This window comes from Lissotriton helveticus, chromosome 10 (genome assembly GCF_964261635.1).
Source record: "Lissotriton helveticus chromosome 10, aLisHel1.1, whole genome shotgun sequence".
NCBI lineage: Eukaryota > Metazoa > Chordata > Amphibia > Caudata > Salamandridae > Lissotriton > Lissotriton helveticus.
Window position 1 is genome coordinate 796,158,799 of NC_136071.1, and position 14,843 is coordinate 796,173,641.

Genomic DNA, 14,843 nt, shown 5'->3' on the forward strand with positions numbered 1-14,843 from the left:
AATGCCACTCTTCTCTACGACACATCACTTCACTCCAATCCACTCTACACCACTCTACTCTATGCCATACAACTCGACTTTACTCTATGGCCCTGTAATCGACACAATGCCACTGTACAGCACTATATGCCACTCAATTCCACACTACACCACAACATTTTACTGTACGCCATTCTACTACACTCAGTGCCACTCCCCTCAATTCCACTCTACAGCACTGTATTCCACTCCACGTCACTCTACACTACACCACTCTAAGCCATTCTACTCTGCGCCACTAAACTGCATGCATCTCAACCAACACAGTGCCACTCTACTGCACTCAACGACACTCTAGTCTATGCCATTCTACTCTACACCACTCCATTCCATTCAATGCCACTCAGTTCCACTCTACACCATTCCACTCTATGTCACCCAACTCCACGCCACTTCACTATCCCACTCTACCCTATGCCAATCCGCGCCACTCTACTCTGTCACACCACTAACTTTTAGCCATGCTAAACAGCAGCCACACTGCTGTACAACATGGCTTTAAAGACATTGGCAAAACCAATAACTCTCACATAAACGAGATCTATCAGCTTTGCCAAAGCTTGTTTTATAAACCATGAGCTATATGGAGGTTAAGTGAACTAAACAGAGTCATTTCAGAAGCAGCACCCTCCATCGTCATCATTGAAGCCTCTCTTTATTGTTATTGTTACTTGTCAATTACCCCACATCAGCTTCCTACTGCTCCCTTAATCTCACGTTCCTGTTTACAAGTAATCTGGAGCTCTGGGAGACTTTCTTGGATTTCAAAGTGTCAGTTGTTTGCTTAGCTTCTAGGGAGTTTGTTTTGGGAAGGGATACAGAGCCACGTGGAAAATGTAAAGGACACATTTCGGCCGGAGGTATCTGTAGAATATCGGGATTTGAAGGTGGTAGTAAGATTACAATTTAGGAAAAGACTTCACACAGACATGAGAGATCATGTTCCACCACTTTAGAAATGTCAATAAGGTTTCATCACCCTTTGATACCCTCAGGCCCTGCACCGTGCATTAGCCATGTCCCAACCCACAGGGGGGTTTTCCCTTGCTTTCCAACCAATACACCCCATCATCTTAAGTGTCTCACGCCATAAATGGAACCGTGTCTATTTGTCCAGGAAGAGCACCTCGGTAATCCGGCCGCAATAAAGCAACTGCATTAAGTTGATTTGAGATGCCATACATTAAGTATGAATAAATGGGCAGCGCAATAATGTCACTGCATATTTGCAATCCTTCAAATGGAGTCATATGGTGATAGATAGTACTTGTTTATGGACTACCTTCTGTCGCAACAAACCCACAAAAGCTTCTGCAGCACTTTGATAAAGCATCGAGAAAATAATTCTCTGCAATTACATTGCGATAGCTTTGGAAAGTATTGCGCAACCAAGGGAAGGACACCATCTTAAAGAGGGCTTTCTCCTGATAAGATGGATTGGGAGCTTTTGACAAAAACTTTGCAAATTACCTGCATACTAATACACACAATCCTCTGTACTAGAGCCCGTTGAAAAACATATACCCCGGTATCTTGTCCTTATTCATAAAGCTAATGTTTTGACTGCCAGCACCCAGAATGACAACTGGTGGCATCCCTGTTGTGTCTGCCTCCCGATGGGTAAGGGCTTTGACAGGGTCAAATTGACTCTAACCCTGGCTACTGATTTTATATATTTCAGGAAGACTGGCCTGCTAGTCATTTTTTTATGGAACTGTAGAGAAAACACCAATCATCCATATCAAAAATGTTTTCAAAGTCCACAACTGGTCGAGGCCTCTCTAGCTTGTGAGTTGAGCATTATGTAGTATCCTCGTTTTGTGGCAGGTGAACGTGCCAGGCTTAAAACCACTCTGGCCTTGGTTTATCCGAGAAGCAATGACATGAAGCGGTCTATTGGATGGAGATTTAACAGATGTATTTTACTCATGTTAATTCAAGAAGGGGGTCGGCATGAGGCACAGAAATCCGATGGCTTCCGACAATTGAGAGCAAATTTATTTGGTGTTTAAAAGCTAAAAAGACAACCCAATACTTTGAGTGTTATCCCGGTTTGTAATTCTTACTTGAAAGTAGTCTGTTAACGTGTGACATTTCCCCTTTTTTTGTTCTCTTTATCTTTCTTTTCTGCAGTTTAAGGTTTTGATGCTAGCACAGATTATCTTGATGCAGCGCAAATTACAACTGGCATGTTTGACTTTAATAACTTATTTTTCCCTCTTGCCATTGTTTTATGGAAATGATGTGATGGCGGCAATTGGTGATATTGCTTTGTGTGTGCTGCAATCTTTCAATAAAAAGATTTAATACTAAATGGCATACTTTCAGATTTGCTAAGATCCCTCACTGACAGGTTAAAAACAAATGGTTCCATGTCTTGATAAGACCTCGGATCAGTGGCTGTATACAATTTTGCACCGCAATTCACAAATAGTTAAGCGATGCTCACTGAATTGATAAGTAGCTCAATATCAGAGGGCATACTATCCAAAATGTTTCTTACCAGCTTTTTTGAGGTGAGCCAGTACAGAAGCCTACTTGTTTTGTTCTACCTTTTACATAGGTGCCGCTGGACGCCATCCAGGTAGTCGTGGTAGCCTTAATGTTGAGTTGTTTGAGTGACATATTACCCGCCTCAATTGCCCTCAGTGGTTACTCTAATTATCCAACAGGTACTTCATTTCGAGCTGAAGAAGGTAGTGAATCCAGGTAAAAATCTGTTTCTCTTGTTCATTTTTCCCATCTCATCAAGGCTTTTGCCTTTCTCCCTCACAAAGGTTTGAACGCTTCCCAAAAAGTAAATCAAGGCAACAGACCAGATGTCTAGCTTTAAGTAGGACCCTATTTCCTCCTTCATGATTTCAATGAATGTACTTATCACATCACATGCATTCAAGTACCACATTCTGTCCCTCTCATTTGAGGCATACTCACTTTGAACCTCCATCAGGAAAGGTGAAAAGGCAAAGTCCTGTAATAAAGATTTCTTCAGGGGTCCCCATAAGAGGAGATACCCCATTCTGGTTCATTAACTGCAATAGCTATCTGCATGTGAACCCAAGGAGAAGACATATTCACTGGCAGCTACCACTGATCTACATGGTTGTAAGGATTGTCAAGAAAAACTACTTGGTCCCAGAGGCACAATCTTGTCCGTACATTATTAGAATTCCACATATATCCCCCCGAAGACATTACGCCCAACCCATAGTCTATGCAGTCTTGTTTCTCTAGTCTAACAGCCTTTCAGTTGGACAGAGTCGGTCTGCGAGGACTGATGTGGAGTCATTTTGAAGAAGTCTCTGTAAACTGCAGCCTAGTTCCATGCCGCAACAACTGTTCCAAACAAAAGTTTGTTGCCACTGAAAATTACAATATGTTTTGCTTGGTAGAGAAGCAAGTAGTACAACTTCATGCCATGACGCATTTTCAGATCATTTACTTTTTTTCTAGACCAATTCAGTGTAGTCCGAAAACACTATCAACCTTAAAATATACATAAGGCATATAGTCCTCAATATACAAACTCTATCCACGTACTTAAGGATTTTGGTAGAGGTGATGCCTCCAGAATGAGCAATGGAGCTGGGACCAATGCACCCTCTTGACAATGAAACAGAAATAAAGATCATCCACCTTTAAAAAAAACTTGGTCCTCACTTCCAGGCACAGATGTAGGCTCATCCTCTTGGTCTGCTTCAGATCTTGATCACTCTCAGGGCTCTCCCTTAGAATCTTCAACTTACTCAAGCAGGACCTTGGAAGTATTGTCTACTCAGACAGAGAGGTCTGCAGTTTATGAACAGTTTCTTCAAGCTCACAGATTCTCCCCTCTGCTTCCGTTACTTTGTTAATAGTGATTCCCAAAAAACATCACACCAATAAAAAACGTAAAAGAGTTTAATATCGCCAGAACAATGTTATAGTGACAAGGAGCCTCATATATCCACTGGGGGTATCTACAGCCCTGCCCTCTGCACACTGTTATGTCAAACAATGACCAACACCACTCAGAGAAAGCCATCGTTGTTTAAACATTCACGTGTAAGCCAGCTGACAGAGGTTTCTGCAGTACAGGCTCCCAACAGTCAGCCTTCTTCTAAAATGGTGCGCAGGGTCTGTTTCACCCCTGTGGTTTTCCAAGCCAAAACTGAATTAATACTTCACTCTCCAATGGCTCCGTCATACAGGGGGCCCACTGTCCCCTTCCTATGCATATCTCGACCCGACAGGAATGATAAATTGCTTTGGCCTGCACCAATGGGAAGACTATGATTAATGTTGAGAACCAAACCTAAGAGCCTGCAAAATATTCCTGTGCTTTCAAGAAGTCTGTATATGTCGGGGTAGCCTTAGGAGCACCAGTAATAGTGGAACTCCTGCAACTAAACCAGGAGTAGGAAACAGATGGAAATCTGTCTATCGGTGAGTGGAAGCGGAAACTATGGCTTTTAAGGAGAACGGAAAAGGTGATCTTTTATTTACAAAATCAGGAATTACGATGACCTGAAAATGTAACTGTGAGTTGAATACTCTAGTTGAAATATTTCCGTTGAAGATTTTGAAATGTGCATTGCAGTGCATTAGCCGAATACATTTCTTGAAACAATAAAAAGATCTGGATTCAATAGTTAAACAATTTACAAAGTTGCGAAATTTTGTTACAACCTGGTGACTTAAATATATGAAAGTACTAGTTTGATTTTATTAATACAGCACCTTGTGAAAACAAAATAAACATCTTAAACACTATCCACTTCACATCGAGAAAATGGTTAACCTGTGCTTTTTTTGTTAAAAGCTTGAAACTCTTGCTTAAACCAAAGAGAAAGCAAGAAGCAAAACCAGGGTCTGACAAACAAGTTACTTCCCCTTTAGCTGCTTTTCATCATCATACAAACCGCTGTGGGGAATGGTCAGAAAAAAAGAAACAGTCTGGGGAATCCCCAAACTGTAATTTTTACACGGACTAGAGAAATATTGTTATTAACAAATTTATCTGATGTAAAATGTTAAAGAAAAAAATCCCTGTGTGCCATTTATAAATTATCTATGGATCAGTCACACAGCCATACTAACACCTGGCATTGATTGCGAAGAGCTAACACAATAGACGGTTTAAATTACTTTGAAACAGTTTAGAAATAGAGAGGAATGAATATCCCACTTTAGGAAGACCATCACACAGTTTTAAACATTTTTGGTGTCTGAGCATGCAAAACACATATGTAAACAGCGCAAACCGGCAGACTAGCAAACCTAACTTTAGTACGGTTCCTGTGGCTAAATTTAAGGACAAGAGACATTGCAGCCAATAGCCATGGGTTCCTGAGCAAGGAATCAGAAGCAAGGGTAAATAGAAAATGAATCAAATTTGGAGCCTGATGTGACTGAATGGTCAACCCAGAGCCAACAATATCTTAAGGAAGTAGAGAAAGCCAGTGGAGGTAAGGGGATAACAAAGACTAGGAGTGATCAAATGGGTAAATTCATGTTTATTCCGTAGTATTAATATTTTCACACCGATAAAGACTTTCTTGCAAGAAATTGCATACAAAACAGATGAAAACAATTCAAAAAGGAAAACAGGAGGGAAGGATTGAGGCACTAAGAGAAACCAAAAGTGGGCAGAGAATTAACTTTGAGGGAAGAGTGAGGTTTTGAGCAAGGGTGAACGCATATTCTTGGAATGGTCTGTACTGCTAAATGCGCTTTGCTGTGCAATACATCTCTGCCAAAAGAAGAAGACTTTCAACAAGTCCCTTTCCATTCTGATTGCCCTTGAGATGACAGGCATGCTGGTTATAAATTTATATTGGCACAGAAAGTAAAATATAGAGAATAAATGTTGATCAACTATACACAACCAAAAATGTCAGCCCTTACAGTTATAGTAATAAAGGTAATGGTATATGCAAGTAATAAAGGTAATGGTATATGTATGGTGTTACAGAGATGATTAAAAAAACGTGTCGTTCTGATATAGGGCATATAGCTACTTGCATGTATGTTCTGTTGCTAAAAGAGGAATGCTTTTAACAAATGTATGTTTGTGGTGACTGGACTTATTTGCCGATGATGATCTCCACCAATTAAAACAACTTACCCATACCAATCAACTGAATGCTTAATGTGGAGCCCATAGTATAATGGAGAACAAAAGTTTGCCAAAACTGCAATGAAAAGCAAAAAGTGACTGAAAAGCTTGCCAAACGAATGAAGTGACTGAAGAGTAATTGAAAGTCACAGGCAAAGAAAGGGCTAACGTGATCCAACAGTGACAGAAAGAAGGTACCTAGGAACTGAGCAATGGAGAATGACATTGAGTGAACTTTCTGTATAGCCTAAATCTTACTGTCCTCATCCAGAGTTTCACGGACACGTGTTAAGTCCATCATGGTGATGGAGTAAAGTACTCTGTCGCCCTTACGGCACCCCCACCTTCCAAATGCGTAGATGTATACCGGCCTAGCGGGCATGTCTACCATAGACAAGAACCGCCAATCCGGCAGTTACTATCAAGGCATTGTAAGTTTAACGGACTCTCTACGCCAATCTCTTAAATCAGGCCATAAGTTTCTTAAATGTAAACAACTCAGTAGAGCTTGGCTGCCAAGGAAGATGGCTGCCTCTGTGTAGAGCGCTGTTGAACTACCAGGTCCAAGACTGATTTTCGAGCTCTCTTGGCCTGCATGGCTAGATTCACTGATAGGTAAACAAAACAAAGCAAAAAAAAGCAGATACTGATCTGAAATGTGCCTTCAAAACTGAGATTTTAACTTGAATACATGCTGCAGTAGAATGAATTCAGTATCGGTCTGTGGTAGAGAGTAGATGAAAGTCCCACCAACAGGCAAAAGGTGACTGCCATATATGGCACTTACACCATATGATTTCTTATAAAAGTCAGGTCTGCAGCAACCTCTCTGACTTAATACAGACTAAAGGCATATGTGCTTGGAACACATGCAAGTAGAACCCTATTTAGGAATGGGATTGCTGCCCAGGTACTGCATGCTGACAACCATAGAAGTAATAACTGGCAAGTGTCACAGGCTCTCGAGGACTGGCATCAAATATAATTGAGGCATAAACTATCTTTGTGTCATTCTTATTGTCCCTTAATTCAGCAGGAGCTGAAAAAGACAAAATGCCTATACCAGACCGTCATTTTAGATGTTGATGTCAAAGTGTAGTTTTCTCTAAACATACCACTTGTAATGTAATGTAAATAATAGTAAGGTGTCATACGCCGCGTGGAGCTTCTCACATCATGGAGAGTCACACGCGACGTATGACGATAGGGATGTATCTCGTGCATAACATGTTATGATACGAATGTATGTCCACCCGTGCATGGACGTTGGTTGATCTACGGTTAGCAATGTACAGTTGGCTTACCGCTGATTAGACACTCCGCTGCCGGGTGGAGTTTATTAAATAGAATAAATCCTGTTTCTTCAATCAACTTCGTTTCAGTATCCTGTTTACAACATTTGGCGACGAGGATGGGATTTAACTCCACCCTTTTTTTCCCACGCAAAGAGGAAATTTTCGTTTAATTTATTCAGATACTTCGTCTTCGCATTGGCTACACGTCGGAGCTCTTCAGCACGTCAGGCTTTTAACGCACGAAAACGCCCAATAGGATTTTGAAGCTTTAAACGAGTTCATTTATTGGTTACATATCCGTTTTATTAAAAGCGGCCTTCAACCATTGGACGAATACAGAAGTGCATGTCAATTGGACCGCGCAACGAAAACAAACAAAGAGGTAGACACATTACCGTCTAAACAAGGTACTGTTAATCTTTAGTTTATATTGGTTACTCAAGACAGCGTAATTCCAAAATTGAAACGCGTGTCATTTCAGCGATACGCACGCTTTTAACTATTACATTACTTGACAACAGCAATCATTTGTTTGTATCAATTGCTTAAAAAAGCATAATTTCAAAATTGAAACGCGTGTCCTTGCAGCGATACGCACGCTATTTACAATTTCATTTATTGATCATTGCGCACGTTTAAATAAATTACCTAGCGCACATCTACATACAAATACAAACGCTTGGTATTCAATTTCATACTTATGAAGATCGCGCATAATCAAATAAATTACCCTGCGTATCTACAGCGATACGCACGCTTCTACTGTTTAAATTACTCGTATTCAATTACATACTTACCAACGATGCGCACACTTCAATAATCTACTTACTGCGTGTCAATCCTACATCACGCTAACTGATATAGCCCAAAGCTAGATGTACTTTGGAGTTACATATCTTTACTACAATATATATACTTCACTCACACTTGGATGATTTTCTCAGCGTATCGACTGCGATACGCACGCTACTTTAACTCAAGTTCTAAGTGTTATTGATAATCATATATACAAATTGGTAATTTGTTTCTTATTGATCTCCATTTAAAGTCAGTTAAAATTGATTTTTATTTATTTCTTCACTATTAAACATGTCTGACCACCAATGGCACCAGATTACACAACCACCTCCTTTCTTGAGCAAACCAGGTACGCCTAACATTATCTGGACAGAGTGGTTTGATTTATTCGAGAATCATTTGGTGGCCATTGACGCAATTGGTTACTCTCCACAACGGAAATTCGCATTATTGTTTGGTTGTTTGGGCCAAGCTGGTCAACGAATTTTCAAAAGTGTTGTTCCTATTGCTCCCCCTATTTCTCAAGAGGAAAGTGGAGATAACATATGGAATGTATATATTGAAGCCATTGCCAGACTTAAAAAACAATTTTGTGATGAACCTAATGTCATGCTAGAGAGACACAATTTTTATTCCAGGAAACAGAAAGAAGAAGAGAAGGTTGAGGAATATATTGCTGCACTTAGAGTACTTGCTATTACATGTAATTTTGAACCTTCTCCAGATAAATTCATAAGGGATCAGTTTGTGTTCAATTGTGTCTCTAGAAAAATCAAACAAAGGATTCTCGGATGTAAAAATCCATCTTTAAATGAAGTTATCGACCTGGCTCTCAGTATTGAACGATCCACTTTGACCAGTAAAGTAGTAATGGAACCAACTAAACAAGGAGTAAACACTTTAGTCTACTCTGATTCAGACCAAGAAGGTGCGGTTTGCGCAATTAATTCTAAAAGCAGAAGTTTCAACAAAAGTTTTCAAAAGAAAAAGAACATTTCATGTTACAGATGTTGGTCAAGAGATCATCTAGCAAACGCTACTAATTGTCCAGCTATAAAAAAACGTTGTTCAATTTGCAAAAAAGTAGGCCATTTTCAAGGCGTGTGTAGATTCACAAAGAAAAATCCCAATATTAATTGCATTGAAGTGGACGATTGTGCAAACTCTTTTAAAAACATTGTTGTAACTCTTGATACTAATGGGGATGTAGAATCTATTAAGGGTCCTTTATGCTCAGCCATCATTGACAATGTTCAATTACAGGTAATGGCGGATTCTGGTTCACCATACACCATTCTCAGGGATTCAACTTTTCATGAGAAATGGGACAAAAGAGTGACATTATTAGAATCTGATGTCAACCCAAGAGCATTCGGTGAGAAGGATATTAATATGTTAGGTTATTTTGAAGGTTTGGTGCAGTGTTTAGGAAGAGAAACAGTTACAAAAATCTACGTAGCAGAAAAAGGTAAAAACATCGTAGGCTGGAAAGATTTAGCTCTGATGGGACTTTGTTTGGTTCCTGGTGACGAAAATCCCATCAAAGTTGGAGACTTGCCTTTTGTTCTGAAAAAAAAAAGTTGGAGACTTGCCTAAATTTAAAACAAGTTCTATTAAGCTTTCTATAGCTAGCATAGAGGATTCTAATATAAATATTCAAAACATCGTGTCAGAATTTAAACCTGTATTTGAAGAGAAAATTGGAAGCGTGAAAGGATTTGAACATAAAATCAGATTAATACCTGGGGCTCAACCGGTCACTCACAAAGTCAGGTCAGTTCCATTAAGCGTCAGAACAGAATTAAAGGGAATGTTAGATGATTTATGCAAACAGGGAATCATTTCTCCTATTAATTCTTCACAATGGGTCGCACCTATCGTAGTTATTCGAAAAAAGACAAATAAAATTAGGATGTGTGCGGATTTACGCTCTTTAAATAAGAACATTATTGTCGACTGCCATCCTTTACCGAGAATTCACGAATTACTGGCTAACATTGGTCGAGCAAAGTGGTTTTCATTGATAGATTTGAGGTCAGCGTATCACCAGGTGGCTTTATCAAAAGAGTCACAAGAACTCACCTCTTTTATTACTCCTTTCGGAGCGTTCAAATTTATGCGCCTACCTTTTGGGTTGGCGTCTGCAGGTAGTGTGTTTCAAAAGTTGATGGATGAATTATTTCAGGGAATTGAAGGGGTCCAGGCATACCTGGACGACATTTTAATATTTGCAGAAACTTTGAACGAACATAACAAAATCCTTAAAAAAGTTTTATCAATTTTAATGTCTAGAAATATGACAGTTAATAAAGAAAAGTGTAAAATTGCAGTAAATGAAATTGAATATTTGGGACATACTGTCTCAGACAAAGGTATTACTCCCAAAGTTTCTGTAGTTAGGGCTATTAAAGATGCAAAACCCCCTCCAGATAAAGACGCCCTGCGATCGTTCCTTGGGCTAGCAGAATATTACGCCAGATTTGTGCAATCTTATTCACAGTTAGTAGAACCACTGAGACAACTTTTAAGAAAAGGGGCAAATTTTATTTGGACTGAGGAATTAAATAAAGTTTTTAGTGAAGTTAAGAAAATGATTGTTTCAGCAAAAGCCATTCATGCATTTAGGGAAGATGCCATTTCAACTATTACAGTAGACGCTAGTATTTCTGGTTTAGGAGCAATTCTTACCCAGAAAGTGAACGGCCAAGAACAAACCGTCGCATTCGCTTCAAGAGCATTAAAAGAATTTGAACAAAGATACAGTACGATAGAAAGGGAAGCATTGGCTTGTTCTTGGGCGGTTCACAAATTTAAAATGTATATTTGGGGAAGGAAATTCGAACTAGTGACCGATCACAAGCCTTTGATTTATATTTTTACCAAGTCTAGTCCATCTTTATCAGCTCGACTTATGAGACTAGTATCAAAATTACAAGAGTTCAACTTTACAATTAGACATATAGTAGGTGGAAAAAATTTCCGTGCTGATTGTTTATCCAGAATGACTATGTCCAATGATGATGAAGAGGACTCTGTTGAGGATGATGTAGAATGTGTTACATTAATAGATGCTGTTAATGAAATTAGTGCTATCATTTCAGAAGAAGACTGGAAAAATGGTACTAAAGATGATAGCGTTTTGTTGAAGGTCATACAATTTTCAACTCAACGTTGGCCTGAACCGAGAAATTTGAGTGGAGAACTACGGAGTTTTGCCCAGGTGGCAGATCAACTTTTTGTAGAAAATATATTGTTCGCAAAGGTGAGAAATTTGTTCCCCCTTTTAAATTGAGAGAATCCATTATTAATTTGGCACATCAAGGGCATTTAGGGATAACAAAAACAGCTATGCGAATCAAACAAAAATATTGGTGGCCGTCTTTGGATACTCAGGTCAAAAATGTAATTGATACTTGTCCTGAGTGTTTATTGTCAGATAAGCATTGGCGTACTATGAAAATACCATTACACCCCACAGAATTTCCTGATACACCTTGGGAAAAAGTTGGTGTTGATTTTTCAGGACCATATTCTATCCTTCAACAAGAGAATAAATATGTGATCCTTTTAGTTGACTATTTTTCAAAATGGTTATACTTTGACTTCGTCAAGTCACCAGATTCAAACTCCACCATTGCTTTTCTGAAGAAAGTTTTTGATTTAGAAGGGACCCCAAAGTACATAGTTACAGATAATGGTACACATTTTGTATCTGATAAAATGCATACATTTTTAGGAGGTTTAGATATCAAACAACTCAAAGTTGCTATATATTCACCATCTTCAAATGGTCTCGTGGAGAGGGGAAATAGAGTAATTAAAGAGGGTGTCCAGACTGCAGTCTCTTGTGGTTATAAAGTGGGAGAATTTGTTACTCAGAAAGTGTGGCATTACAACACGTCCCCTCACTGTGTAACAGGTGTATCCCCTTTTTCTCTGTTAAGGGGAAGAGAAAATCGTTCTGTTCTGTTTCCATCATGGTTACAAAGAGATTCTGTAAAGAAACCACTAGAGTCTCAGTCAATCAAAAATATGGTTCGCATAAAACAAGACCAAATGAAATTGAATTTTGACAAGGGATTAAATAATAATTTTGCTGATGTTACTGTGGGTGACTGGGTGTTAATCAAAAGACCCGGGAAAGTAACGAAAGGTCATTCAAAATTTGGTACACCTGTTCAAGTGTTAAAAGTTAGCAAAGGTTCTGCTTTTCTTAATAAAAGAGGTTGGTGGAATAAGCGCCAATTAGTAAGAATTACGGAACGCCAAGCTGAAATTATAAAAGGTAAAGTGAACTCTAACATCTCTGAAAACTTAGACTGGCCCTTTTGGATCAAAAGCCCCCAATTAGTAGAAGATTCTAATCGTTCTGATGAGACATGTTTGGTCAGACATGAGTTAGAAATACCATGTCATTCGGATGAACATCTTTCTGGAGGACAGAGTGTGGATGTTCAAAACTCCATTGATAAGCAAAAATTTTCTTCCTTTGGTAGACGTATTAAAATACCAGAAAGATATAATGAATTTGTGAAATTCTAGATACCTACTAACCTTGCTTTGTTTGTTGTTATAAGGGGGAAGGTGGTGTAATGTAATGTAAATAATAGTAAGGTGTCATACGCCGCGTGGAGCTTCTCACATCATGGAGAGTCACACGCGACGTATGACGATAGGGATGTATCTCGTGCATAACATGTTATGATACGAATGTATGTCCACCCGTGCATGGACGTTGGTTGATCTACGGTTAGCATTGTACAGTTGGCTTACCGCTGATTAGACGCTCCGCTGCCGGGTGGAGTTTATTAAATAGAATAAATCCTGTTTCTTCAATCAACTTCGTTTCAGTATCCTGTTTACAACACCACTGAGTTCTTTTTTCCAAACACACCACTAATTTCAGTTCATTTAAAACAACGTAAAGATGCAGCTAGCATGGACCCACCTCTGATGAGATCACAAAAGTATCACCTGCTCCCTGTATTGGGGCTCCTGTAAAAGGAGATGGTGTGTCTTAATGTAATAAGATGATCGGTAGCCGAGTAGTGATGAGTCATGGTGATTTATTGAAGGATAATTAGGTTGAATCATAAAGTCGTTAAAGTATCATCTAAGGATCATATAAGTATATTCAAGTCTCTTCTAAGCCCCACCAGGAGCAGCTCTCTTGCTGCTCAGCCCTCTCTTCCAACTCTCATCCATCCACCAGGCACACCACACATTCCATATTACCTCACACACTCAACATTCCACCATTCACCCAGATAGGCTGAGCAGCAAGACAGGATAATAAGAAAGGCACGTGGCATCCAAACCAGGATACCACACCACCTTCCCCCTTACAAATGACAAACAAAAGAATAGCGTAAAGTATGAGTATGGTCATTCGAAAATTGGATCTTACATTGTAGAATAGAAATTATGAATAAATACATAAAAGTATCTATAACGACCCCCCCTTTACACAAAGCTTACAGTGAACATGTGAAATGGTATAGGTTGAAGAGGGCGGTACCATCTTATTTTGTTCTGACCTTTATGTCTCCCCCACTAAGAAACTGGCAGCTGTGGACACAGGTCTTATCGCAGCCACACAATATCGGACCCTAAGTGATCTCACAAGCACCAAAGCCCACTAGAAAGTAGTAACTATAGAGTTCCTTGATCAATTCAACTTTGTTAAGAAGGGTTCCCAATCATTTAGTCCAAACTCATATGTGCTATGTAAACAGCCAGTCCACAACAAATAGTCTGTATCCGGAGAAATTGTTCCGTTATCACTTTTTTATTCCATATCAATAAATCAAGCTATCCAGGCTGATGAGGGCTGATAGCCCGAAACTGGTCTGTGGATACTTATTTCCAGTCCAGGGAGGACCTGGCTTGGCAGTTCGGGCTGGACTGTTCCCAATGGGGCACAGGGTCAAGACTGATTTGCATATGGCTGGGTTCAAACTGGAAAGGCATGGTGAGCAAAAAAACGATTGATTTAGTCACAGATCTCTGTACTGGGGTGAATGTATGACATTGTTCTGCATTCTGTCCATCAACTGTTGTTTTTGCATTTATCTCTAAAAAGGCACTAGTATCAGTTATACCCAAGCCAGACAAGGATCCACTCCTATGAGGCAGCTATCCCCTGACTTCTTTACTTAATGTGGACAGCAAATAATTGGCAAAAGTTATTGATGTCTATATTATACCAGTAGCAGATTGGGCTGTGTAGGAAATCAGCCTTTTCTGCGTGGCCATCCCAGATTTATCACCTTTTGCAGGACCCTATAGTTTTGCTGGCTTTAGAATTCTTTGCACTTTACCCTTGCTAATCAGAGTTAAAGTGGCTGTGTTCCCCCTATTAACATAGTTGAATTGTTATACTACTAATAAGCACATGTAACTTGCTTATAAGTCCCTAGTATATGGTACAAATTGGAACCCAGAGCCTGTAACAAATGTCACAAGTGGACGGGACCCAAACCTTGAAAATAGTGGTGGCCTCCACGTTTAAGTATGTCCTCGGTATGTTGCCAATTGAGGTGCTGTCTAAAACACAAAGAATCATTATATGTATGGGACATTACAAAACGGCAGGGTTGAAAGTTATATTTAAT

At 39.4% G+C, this 14,843-nt stretch overlaps 1 protein-coding gene across 1 annotated transcript in view; it reads right to left on the bottom strand.

Moving 5' to 3' along the window:
• The window catches only part of MTPAP (mitochondrial poly(A) polymerase), a 141,711-nt gene that overhangs the window by 68,495 nt on the left and 58,373 nt on the right, over positions 1-14,843 (bottom strand). The window lies entirely within an intron of this gene.